General features: G+C 39.2%; 1 long non-coding RNA gene across 1 annotated transcript in view; it reads left to right on the top strand.

Annotated features, from left to right (window-relative positions):
• The window catches only part of LOC108636733, a 49,290-nt gene extending 36,963 nt beyond the window's left edge, over window positions 1-12,327 (top strand). The window contains exons 2-3 of the long non-coding RNA XR_001918551.1: window positions 10,841-10,913; window positions 12,255-12,327. This is a non-coding gene — a long non-coding RNA (uncharacterized LOC108636733). The remainder of the gene's footprint in view (window positions 1-10,840; window positions 10,914-12,254) is intronic.

The following is a 12,601-nucleotide window of genomic DNA, read 5'->3' on the forward strand; positions in this document are numbered from 1 at the left end:
GTCCATCAACAGATGAATTGATAAAGAGGTTGTGGTATATATACACAGTGGAATATTACCCAGCCACAAAAAGGAATGCATTTGAGTCTGTTCCAATGAGGTGGATGAACCTACAACCGATTATACAGAGTGAAGTAAATCAGAAAGAGAAAGATAAATATAGTATTCTAACGCATATATCGGCTTCCCTGGTGGCCCAGACAGTAAAGCGTCTGCCTACAATGCGGGAGACCTGGGTTCGATCCCTGGGTTGGGAAGATCCACTGGAGAAGGAAATGGCAATCCACTCCAGTACTATTGCCCACAAAACCCCATGGACAGAGGAGCCTGGTAGGCTACAGTCCATGATCAGTGAAGGCAATGGCAACCCACTCTGGTACTCTTGCCTGAAAAATCCCATGGACGAAGGAGCCTGGTAGGCTTCAGTCCATGGGATCACTTACAGGTGGACATGACTGAGCGACTTCACTTTCACTTTTCACTTTCATGCATTGGAGAAGGAAATGGCAACCCACTCCAGTGTTCTTACCTGGAGAATCCCAGGGATGGGGGAGCCTGGTGGGCTGCCGTCTATGGGGTTGCACAGAGTCAGACACGACTGAGGCAACTTAGCAGCAGCAGCAGCAGCAATGCACATATACGGAATCTAGAAAAATGGTACTGAAGAATTCATTTACAGCGCAATAATGGAAAAACAGACAGAGAATAGACTTATGGACATGGGGAGAGGGGAGGAGAGGATGAGATGTATGAAAAGAGTAACATGGAAACTTACACTACCATATGTAAAATAGATAGCCAATGGGAATTTTCTGTATGGCTCAGGAAACTCAAACAGGGGTCTGTATCAACCTAGAGGGGTGGGATAGAGAGGGAGATGGGTGGGTTCAAAAGAGAGGGGATATATGTATACCTATGACTGACTCATGTTGAGGTTTGACAGAAAACAGCAAAATTCTGTAAAGCAAGTATCCTTCAATAAAAAGTAAGTAAATTAAAAATAGGCAGGGAGTGTTCCCAGCTCATACTTTAGAGTGAAGGTTGGATATTTCTGAGGTGGTAAAATTGAGGGTAATGGGTTTTGATTTAGATATCTCAATTTAAAAGTATACCACATGTGTTCAAATAGAAATTTAAAAAAAAATTAAAATGCCCTCCATTGGTGTTCTGCAAATAAATTCATCAGCACCATCTTTCTAGAGTCCCTATATATGTGTTTGTATACAATATTTATCTTCTTTCTGACTTGCTTCACCCTGTATAATAGGCTCTAGATTCATCCAGTTCATTAGAACTGACTCAAATGCACTCCTTTTTATGGCTGAGTAATATTCTATTGTATATATGTACCACAGCTTCTGTAAAGCTATTATCCTTCAGATTAAAAAAAAATAATTAAAATGCCCTAAAATCTTGGTCATAAAGTACTCCAGAATAGGAAGTTGTTAAAAAGCATTTGCAAATAACGCAGCATTGTCTCAACATTAAATAACAATGGAAGCCAAGTGGATTTTATGATTACCTTTGTTCTAGGATGTCCTTAGATATGATAATCTGATTGTTAATCCACGCTTTCTCCTTGTCAGATTGGATTTCACAGTCAGTTTGAAAGTGGGATTTCATCTTTTAATTTATTTATTTAAAAAATTGTCTATTATTTATTAACTGAGCTATCCTGATAGCTCAGTTGGTAAAGAATCCACCTGCAATGCAGGATACCCTGGTTCGATTCCTGGGTCGGGAAGATCCCCTGGAGAAGGGATAGGCTACCCACTCCAGTATTCTTGGGCTTCACTGTGGCCCAGCTAGTAAAGAATCTGCCTGCAATGCAGGAGACCTGGGTTCGATCCCTGGGTTGGGAAGATCCCCTGGAGAAGGGAAAGGTACCCACTCCAGTATTCTGGCCTGGAGAATTCCATGGAATGTATAATCCATGGGGTTACAGAAAGTCGGACATGACTGAGTGACTTTCACATTCACATTATTAGAGTATAATTATGATTATAATACACTGAATTTTAAGGTGTAAAGAAAGTCAGGCATTTACTCAACAATGATTGATCATTATATATCTTACATACCATAGTCTATGCATGGATCTTCACGCTGTCCAGAGACTTAGTATAATTCACTGCAAAAAAAAAATTTGGAAAAATCAACAATAACTCAAAAACTTGTCAAAATTCTTGTATCAAATTCTTAAAAACAAAACAGTTTGGACTTACTCAAGAGGATAAAGAATCCAAACTGAAAAACTGGGTCATACATGGCCTTGGACCTGCAAAGTGTGAGGACCAGCTTGCAAGGGTTGATGGTCCTCATGTCTTTCCAGCTCCTAGTCTAGTAATGTCGACTTGAAATGAGCCATGACAGAAATAATTACGCCATGCAAACTGGCAAGTTGTACAAACCGGGGACTTTTGTCCCCAGAAAACTGGTTTTGAGACATTTACCTGTACACCACTGAATGTATGTTACTTGCTGGCTGAAGTAATTTATAACCAGATCTGTGCTTATTCTAGTAAAAAAAAAAAAATCAGAAGAGGATAAAGTTAGAAATCAATAGGAGAAGTAAAAGTGGTGAATTCCAAAAATTGTGGAAATTAAAAAACATGCTCTTAAACAAGCAATGGATTAAAGAAGTAATCACAAAGGAAATTATAAAATACTTAGAGATGAATAAAAATGAAAATAAAACATACCAAAACTTATGAAACACAGCAAAAGCAATGAGTGCTAAGGAGAAATCTTATAGCTATAATTGCTGACATTAAAAAACAAGAAAGATCTCAATTCAACAACATAACTTTACAGCTTAAACAGCTAGAAAAAGATGAGCAAACTAGAACACACCCCAGTACAATGACAACCACTTTGCCAACGATGACACAAGAAGCACAGGACATATGTTACTCAGGGACCTCTCCTGCAGTTGCTGTTCGAGACCTGAAAAGAAGCTGGGTTTAACTTAAAGGTGGCGCTTTGAAGTATGGCCACAGGAGGTCAGTAGTGTGCTGCGGGTCCACCAAGAAGCACAAAAAAAAAAAAAAAAAAAAAAAAAAATTGAGCCTTCTCTACTCTTTAATCCATAAATTCCTTACTCTAAACTAGGAGTATCTATTCCTTTCATACTTTCAGATAGATTGATAGATTAGCTTTAATAAATAATGTTTGCAGCTTATAAAATAGCATAGGCACTAATCTCTTCTTAAAGATTCATGTACTGTGATACCAGTGTGATGAAGAAATGGTGTTTCATTAAACCTGTGTTTGATTAAGGGTGTTACCACCTATGTCACGTTTAGATCACCACTTTTCAAGGAAAATACATGCTGTATTTGTATAACCGAATCACTTTCCTGTACACCTGAATCTAAGACAACATTGTAAATCAACTATAGCCCAATAAAAAAATACACTCAAACACATTTATTGTTAGAGTATGCATAATTTCAGATTTCTTTGATATTTGGGACAGCAGTTCAGTGCCTTGGATCTCATCCTTATGGGTAAGTGATCTTATCTGAGCCTCAGCTTCTTACCTTTAAAATGGGGATAATAGTTACTGTCATAGTTGAATGAGACTATGCTGGTGAAGTACCCATCATTAAGCCTTAAGATTTGTGGTGCTGGATGCCCAGAGCCCTTTCTGTCTGGGGAGAATGCAAAGGTGGATGCAAGACAGGGCTTGCCCTACTCCAGTGAAAGCCACAGGGAGGCAGATCCATTTTCTACTCTTGACCCCTGACTGTTAGTGCATGAGTAGTGGCCAAACGGTGGCCGTGAGGCTGGGGGCATGGCAGCAAGGACCCAGGATGAGCAGAGTTCAGAAGGACGTGGGCTGGGCTTTGCTGACCTTGTGTGTATCTGTGCTCAGCGGTGTCCGACTCTTTTGTGATCCCACGGACTGTAGCTCGCCAGGCTCCTCTGTCCAAGGTATTCTTTAGACAGGAATACTGGGGTGGGTTCCATTTTCTCCTGCAGGGGATCTTCCTGACCCAGGGGTCGAACCTGTGTCTCTTGCCTCTCCTGCATTGGCAGGTGGATTCTTACCACTGAACCACCTGGGAAACCCTTAGTTTCTTCCTAAGCACAGTTCTCCTAACAGTTCTGGGAACTAACTAACAAAGTCCTGTTTACTTCAAATTAGAAAATCTGCTGCTGTTTGCAACCAAAAGCATTGAATAGTGTAAGTTTCAACTTTAATTTGAGAGTAAATATGCAAAATTAATAGTTAAAGAAAGATTCTGATTGGTGGATTGTTGAGTTATTCCTGAGTTTTATTCCATAAAATAATTGACAATTGTGAAAGAAAAGCTAGATAACACAAAAGATGCCTATGTTTTGGATATTCCAATATAAAATATATTTTCTAGCCACAGAAAGCAGAGTTTCAGCCATCCTGTAGTTGTCAGCCAAGACGATTGTCTAAGACATAGGGTCACAGATGTAGAAAACAAACATTTGTTTGCCAGGGGGAAAAGGTTGGGGGGCGGTGGGGGGAGAGGGATAAATTGGGAAATTGGGATTGACATATACACGCTACTGTATCTAAATTAGATAACCGATAAAAACCTACAATATAGCACGGTGAACACTACACAGTTTCTGTAATGGCATATATGGCAAAAGAATATAAAAAAGAGTGGATAGGTATATTATACAACTGATTCACTTTGCCATACACTTGAAACTAATATGACATTGTAAATCAATAATACGCCAATACAAATTGATTAAGGAGGAAAAAAGAAAAAAAGAAGATTGCGGATGGCTGCGGGCGCTTGTCATCCTGGGCTGCCTGGATGAGTTAGCTGGGTCCTGGGTAGCTTATCTTTCTTCCAGCTCAGGATGGTATATCCCAGCTCTGTTTCTCAGGGAATCAGCAATTTCCTCTCATTCCCTCACCCCCACTAGACCTTGAAGAGACTGAATGGAAATACCTCTGAAATCCATTAATAAGAGGACAGCAGAAACATTGTTCACACTTGTGTGTCGTAGACGTGCCTCAGTATTAAAACACAGATTCCTGGGCATAAATCACATAAGGATATAGAAAGGCCACTAGCCATTGTACCAGAAGGTGTTTGCCCTTCAAATGAAGCTGAGGGTCATTTGTTCAGTTTTTGAAGTTAAGTGTCATGTAGTTTTGAAATTTTCATTGGGATTTGAAGCCAGTAACCAAAAACAAGCCAACAAAACAAAATAAACCCCAAACTACTGCTCTTTATCTCCCCAAACAGTTCTTATTCTCTCACATCACACTCACCAGGACAGTTTTCTTGACAGGAACTTCTGTTTCCTTTCTTCCTCCCTCTCTCTCTTTCTTTCTGTTTTTCTTTCTTGTGACGAATATATGATGTTTCGTTTTAAAGCACTCTTTAAAGGAGAGAGGTGAAATTTTCCCTCTCTGTCCTTGGCTGCCCACCCTCTCCACGCTTGTCTTGGGAATGAAGTCAGAGAGGATGATACCATAAATGTCTGATGATTTTAAAATAGGTGTAACATAGGTTCCCCTTAAGAGGGGAAGACATTTGGATCACCTGTATTCTAGGTTGATGATAAAACTATCTTATAAAATTGGTTAATTATGCTGGGTTTCAACTATTTACTATGCTGGAAACAAGGGCCTGCAAGGAGGTCCAAGGGGAAGAAATTGGTGATGAAGGAGGCCTTGACTTACAGCTTTTACTAGCAGTAAAATCTGAAGCCTTGAAAAATCTCAATAGTGCCCAATTACATAAAACCAAGTTAATATTTCTTGCATTATCAATATTTAAAAGCCACTTGGTGGACCATGTTGGGACACCTATATTTTGTAGTTTGTAAGGAAACAACTGTGGTCACATTTATAGTATTCCATTGGATAATGTGCTTCCAATTCAAGATGTGCAGTTTCTCACTGGTCATGTTTACAGACGTGTTTGCATCCAGTTCAGTTCAGTTCAGTTGCTCAGTTGTGTCTGACTCTCTGCAACCCCATGGACTGCAGCACGCTAGGTTTCCCTGTCCATCACCAATTCCTGGAGCTTGCTCAAACTCATGTCCATCGAGATGGTATATCCAGAAAGTGAAAGTGAAAGTGAAGTCGCTCAGTTGTGTCCGACTCTTTGTGACCCATGGACTGTAGCCCACCAAGCTCCTCCGTCCATGGGATTCTCTAGGCAAGAATACTGGAGTGGGTTGCCATTTCCTTCTCCAGGGGATCTTCCTGACCCAGGGATCGAACCCAGGTCTCCCACATTGCAGGCAGACGCTTTAACCTCTGCACCACCCAGAGTATCCCCTAAAAGTTAAAATGAAATCTTGGAAGAAAAGAGGCAACTCATTTTCCTCACCTCCTTCTCTTTTAAAAACCTTCTCTTTGAATTAATGTTTTTGCATGATGATTATTTCCCTCTAATAGTTATATATTTTTGAAAATTACTCTGAAGTCTTCAGTGACTCCTTTCTGTATCAGAGACACACTTTGCAGCAGCCCCTTCTCTTACTCACTGCAACGATCTGACCTCCATACTGACATACATCTCAAATATGATCAGAGGGATGCTATCTTTCAAAAATAAACCAAAGAGAAATGTAGTTAGCAAAATCTAATTAAGAGAATCCATTTAACATCGTGATGTAATAGAAGCAAATTTCTTTTCTTGCCTCACTGATATTTACAAGTTACTTGAAGCCATTTTCAGACACCTCTGTTTGCTGCAAGCATAGGTAACAGCTGGTAACGTTTATAGCATTCCGTTTAATAATATACTTCAGAGTCCAGATTTAGGATTTCAGATCTGTATTTTATAGGCATATGTGCCTCCAGATATCAGAAGACTTTGAAGTTGGATAAAATCATAAAACAGAAAGCATAGCATTCTACCACACATTTTTTAAACTTTTTTTTTTGCAAGTCAAGTATTACTATTAGTATGATGGCTCTTTTTTATATTGCTTTAATTTTGAATACTCTTAAGATCTTAAACTATTCTCCTTCCTACGAAAGTCATTCTTAGCAGTTTCTTTCCATACCTACCCCATAATACAAAAATGCAACCCTGAAAACAATTGAAAACAAATTTGTTTTGAAAACAACTTTTAATATGAAATACTGTTGAATTTTATGATGAGTCTTATTGAATTCTCCAGTTTTTTTATTTTCTAATTTTACTTTATTTTACTTTACAATACTGTATTGGTTTTGCCATATATCAACATGAATCCGCCACGGGTGTACATGAGTTCCCAATCCTGAACCCCCCTCCCACCTCCTTCCCCATACCATCTCTCTGGGTCAACCCAGTGCACCAGTCCCAAGCATCCTGTATCCTGCATTGAACCTAGACTGGCGATTCATTTCTTACATGATATTATACATGTTTCAGTGCCATTCTCCCAAATCATCCCACCCTCTCCCTCTCCCACAGGGTCCAAAATCTGTTCTATACATCTGTGTCTCTTTTGCTGTCTCGCATACAGGGTTATTGTTACCATCTTTCTAAATCCCATATATATGTGTTGCTGCTAAGTCACTTCAGTCGTGTCCGACTCTATGCGACCCCATAGACAGCAGCCCACCAGGCTCCCCCGTCCCTGGGATTCTCCAGAAGAACACTGGAGTGGGTTGCCGTTTCCTTCTCCAATGAATGAAAGTGAAAAGTGAAAGTGAAGTCACTCAGTCATGTCCGACCCTTAGTGACCCCATGGATTGCAGCCCACCAGGCTCCTCCGTCCATGGGATTTTCCAGGCAAGAGTACTGGAGTGGGGTGCCACTGCCTTCTGCGATATATATGTGTTAGTATACTGTATTGGTGTTTTTCTTTCTGGCTTACTTCACTCTGTGTAATAGGCTCCAGTTTCATCCACCTCATTAGAACTGATTCAAATGTATTCTTTTTAATGGCTGAGTAATACTCCATTGTGTATATGTACCACTGCTTTCTTATCCATTCAGCTGCTGATGGACATCTAGGTTGCTTCCATATCCTGGCTATTATAAACAGTGCTGCAATGAACATTGGGGTACACGTGTCTCTTTCAATTCTGGTTTCCTCAGTGTGTATGCCCAGCAATGGGATTGCTGGATCATAGGCAGTTCTATTTCCAGTTTTTTAAGGAATCTCCACACTGTTCTCCATAGTGGCTGTACTAGTTTGCATTCCCACCAACAGTGTAAGAGGGTTCCCTTGTCTCCACACCCTCTTTAGCATTTATTGCTTGTAGACTTTTGGATGGTAGCCATTCTGACTGGTGTGAAGTGGTACCTCATTGTGGTCTTGATTTGCATTTCTCTGATAATGAGTGATGTTGAGCATCTTTTCATGTGTTTGTTAGCCATCTGTATGTCTTCTTTGGAGAAATGTCTATTTAGTTCTTTGGCCCATTTTTTGATTGGGTCGTTTATTTTTCTGGAATTGAGCTGCATGAGTTGCTCGTATATTTTTGAGATTAGTTGTTCGTCAGTTGCTTCATTTGCTATTATTTTCTCCCATTCTGAAGGCTGTTTTTCACCTTGCTTATAGTTTCCTTTGTTTTGCAGAAGCTTTTAATTTTAATTAGATCCCATTCTCCAGTTTTTGAGCAGAATGTGTTGGGAAAAGCATGGTCTGTGGATTCTGACCCATCTTTTGTTCAAACCGTATTTCAGTTAGATACCCCTGCACTTAACCTCAGTGAGCTTTGCTTTACTCTTTCATGAAGTGGGTAAAACAATGCCAACTTACAAAGTTGTTTCAAGGGTTAAATGAGAATGACTGTAATAGCTAATATTCATAAAGGAATTTCTACATGCCAGAAACAGTGGGGGAGGAAAACCGTTTCCTCTGCCCTCTTAGGTTCTGTGTCTGGGAACCTGTGAATGTAACTGAGAAAGACAGATTAACAAGAGAGAAGGAATACACACTTATTAATATTTTACATGCACAGGAATTCACAGGAAAGAAGTGAAACTCAACGGAGGGGTTAGACTTGGGAGCTTATGTAACATTTTGACAACCAAAAGAGGGTTTGGATTTCAAGGGACTATAAATTGTGGGGAAATAACTAGGAAATATTTGGGGGAACTAGTGGAAGACACAGGTTATTTTAGTAAAGTTTGTTTATGCAGAGTCATCTTGGTTTTGACTCTCTCTCATAATAAAGGTCACTTTCCTCATTTTGGAATAGGAGTGTGGAGAGAACTTAAGCTACCTTCACAAACGGAAATTTATGCCTGCATGCAGGCAAGTAAGGGGAAGGCAGAGAAGTCTTCCTTTTTCTGTTGAGTCTTAATTTCCTTTAGCTTAAAATAAACTTTATGCCAAATTGGCTTATTTGTGGATGACATATCCTGATTCCTTTCAGTACTGTGCAGAGGGCTTTATGCAGATCAAGTGTCCTTGGAAAAGGTGCCACATTAATTAGGGCAGAGAAATATGAATGTCCCTTCCTATGTCATTACAAATTCTCCTAAGAGTGACTTTTGATTAGAACATAATAGTCTAAAGGACACTTCCTAATGTACTTTGCCATTTCCCTATTGTTGAAGAGCATTCAGATGGTTTCCGCTCTTTGTTTTGCTATTAAACACTGCAGTGAATATCACTGTGCCTGGATTTGTATCTGCATTTTGGAATTTTCACCCTTAGTATGAGGCCCCAAAATAAAATTAATGCATCAAAGGATTCTAACGCTTTGAAGCCAATTTGCTTTCCAGATTGATTGCCCTATTTATTGATCTCATTCCATCCTTGCTATTGTAATTTAATCTTTTTCTAGTTGATAGGTGCAGAATGGTACTTTGTTTCAACTGAAGTTTTTAACATTGCTAATGAATTGGGCAATAAAAATTTACTGAAAACCTGTGTTTTCTCTGTTGAGAACTGTTTATTTATGTCTTTTTTCTATGTATCTGTTGCTTTGGTGTTTTCCTCGTTGATCCCAGGACTTCTTCATATGTTAAGATTATTAACTCTTTTTTCATTATCTGTTACAAAAAGAAATCACACCATGCTGTTTGACTTTAATTCAGTTTGTGCTAAATGTGGTGATTGAGAAAATTTAAAGTTTGATGGAGTAAAATCTATCAATCTGTTTCTATTGTAATTTATTCCCTTGTTTTTATGATCTAAAAGTCTTTACCTTCCAGAGATCAGAAAAAAATTGTTAAAGTGTATTCTTCTAAGTTTATTTTTGGTTTAAGTTTTTTCCATTTAATTTTTTGGTCGATCTAGAACTTGTTTTGATGTGTGGTGTAAGGGGAAGATCAGAGTATTCTTTGGTCTGTACCATAAGACTGGGCCCACAGAACTTGGGTCTCATTAACAATAAATGAACAAGACATCTGAAACAAGACACGCAAAGCCAAGTAATCAATTAATGGATTTTTTTCTTGGAAAAGAACTGTCTTTTCAAAAGAAAGAAACTTAGAAAATTTTTTGTAACCCTAGGTTTAACTTAAGATTTAAAAACACAAGAAAGTCTCTTTTTTTTTCTCTTAATTATTGAAGGCATACAAAATATTGTGCTACATTGCTTCACTCATGTCCAAGTCTTTGCGACCCTATGGACTAGAGCCTGCCAGGCTCTTCTGTCCACTGGATTCTCCAGGCAAGAATACTGGGGTGGGTTGCTCTTTCCTTCTCCAACAAAACATTACTTTTACTTTATTCTAGAAAATCCATTTGAACAAACTCAGGGAGATAGTGAAGGACAGGGGAGCCTGGCATGCGGCCGCCCATGGGGTCACAAAGAGTCGGATATGACTTAGCGAATGAACAACAAAGAAAATCTGTATCTTGGTATGTAAACACTCTGAAACTTATATCTGTATCTATATCACTTATATTTATATATAGTCTTTATTATCCACAGACATGCGTACATTCCTCATTTGGCCACTACTCACCTTTGAGGACTTGCTGGGTTAATTCTCTGCTGCCACACTGTAAGTTTGGACCTCAAGAGGGTATCCTGATTGAGATTGAAGCATATACATAAATAAATCCCCAGCCAATGCTTGATTTGAATAGATATATGGGAGTTGGGGATGGAATTGACCAGATGCTGAACCATATGATAAACACAGAGGGTCATGGTGTGGTATAAAAACTGGGCATTTATATGGTACAGCTGGCTGTGCATAATCTTCTACTAATTTATAAGGCAGGAGCATCTGGTCTCTAGCTGATGCTCTTTCCAATTTTCTAACGGCCTTCTCCTTGAGTCTCTTGTTTAATCGAGCATCTCCCCCCGCCCAACAAACAAGCTGCGGGAAAGAAGGGGGGTGGTCACACCAGGGAAAAACAACATGGTCGTGAATATGCCTTTCAGAGAAGAAAGGCAGAAATAACTCCAGGAAGATTCTTGGTCTCATTCTAAATAAGACTTCTTTCTTGGCTGGTAGCATTTTGAACACGGTCTTTTACATGGAGCATCTTGGTTGCTATCATTGGGCAGGGTCTTCCTCTATAAGGAGAAGCTTCTCTTTGTCCCTTAATCTATTAGAGAATTTAGGTCAAATGAAAGCCTCATATTGCTTTCAACCAGAATTAGTGTTAGCTTCTGTTTACTTTGAATTGACTAGCATTACTGGGGACCCTGCAGGCAGAATTGGGAAGCAGGCTCTATAACTCACTCCTCACCCTACCCCTCCCCTCAAAACATACCTTCGAGGGAATCTGCCTCCCTACTCACTGTTCTTTCCTCTGTAATCATTTTTTCTTGCTACCTCCTGCCAGGACGAGGTGGGGTGATAGAGGTGGCATATGCTTTATTACCTACTAGACTAGGATCAGCATTCTATTCCCTATCTACCTAAACCCACTCATGTATTAGGCGATGAAGGTTTAGAATACTTTTATTTTAAAAGGGACTTCCATCATTGATTTCAAAACATTCAAAGAAATGAGCATCTTCATGATGAAATTTTGTTTCCTGAGATGCATGGATCATATAGTTTAAAGAAAAGAAGCTCTTTAACTTCAAATAATGCTATTTGGGAAGAAACCCACTGGTCTAGGCTTTAGAAGAACTTCAGCCTTGATTTTGCCACTCATAGCTTTGTGATGTTGGCCGCGTCACTTAGCTTCTCTGAGTCTCTGTTTCCAGAATGTTATGGTGGGGGTAATAAGACCATCAATTCATTTTACAAGAATATCTTTTAAGATGTAAGACATTAGGCAAATATAAGTGACTAAGATTAGATCCATGGACATGTAGAGTATTAGAACTATATATAATTTATTTAACCGTGTCCTCAATAATTCCTTCTCATTCCCTCCTTCAGGTTTAGCCATTTCTTCCTGGGCTGTGTGCTGTCCTTGATGGCCCATGAGCTTCCCACCGTGCCCTAATCCAACCTAACACTACCTTCACTGCTGGCACTCTGGTTTTTGTTTTTTTTTTTTTTTTTTTTTTGCACTCTGGGTTTTTATGTAGTGAACATTTTTAACTCCTCTGATCTTAAGAATCACTTGGGGTACTCTCCTGGTGATTCTGAGTCAGAAGCTTTGTGGAGGAGTCTGCTGATCTGTATATTTAACAGAAGTCCCAGGTGATTTTTATGATCACTTGAGTCTGATATACATGAATTCAATAAATATGAAAGTAGAAAGATGTCCTCAAGATCATTTA

This window comes from Capra hircus, chromosome 9 (genome assembly GCF_001704415.2).
Source record: "Capra hircus breed San Clemente chromosome 9, ASM170441v1, whole genome shotgun sequence".
Lineage (NCBI taxonomy): Eukaryota > Metazoa > Chordata > Mammalia > Artiodactyla > Bovidae > Capra > Capra hircus.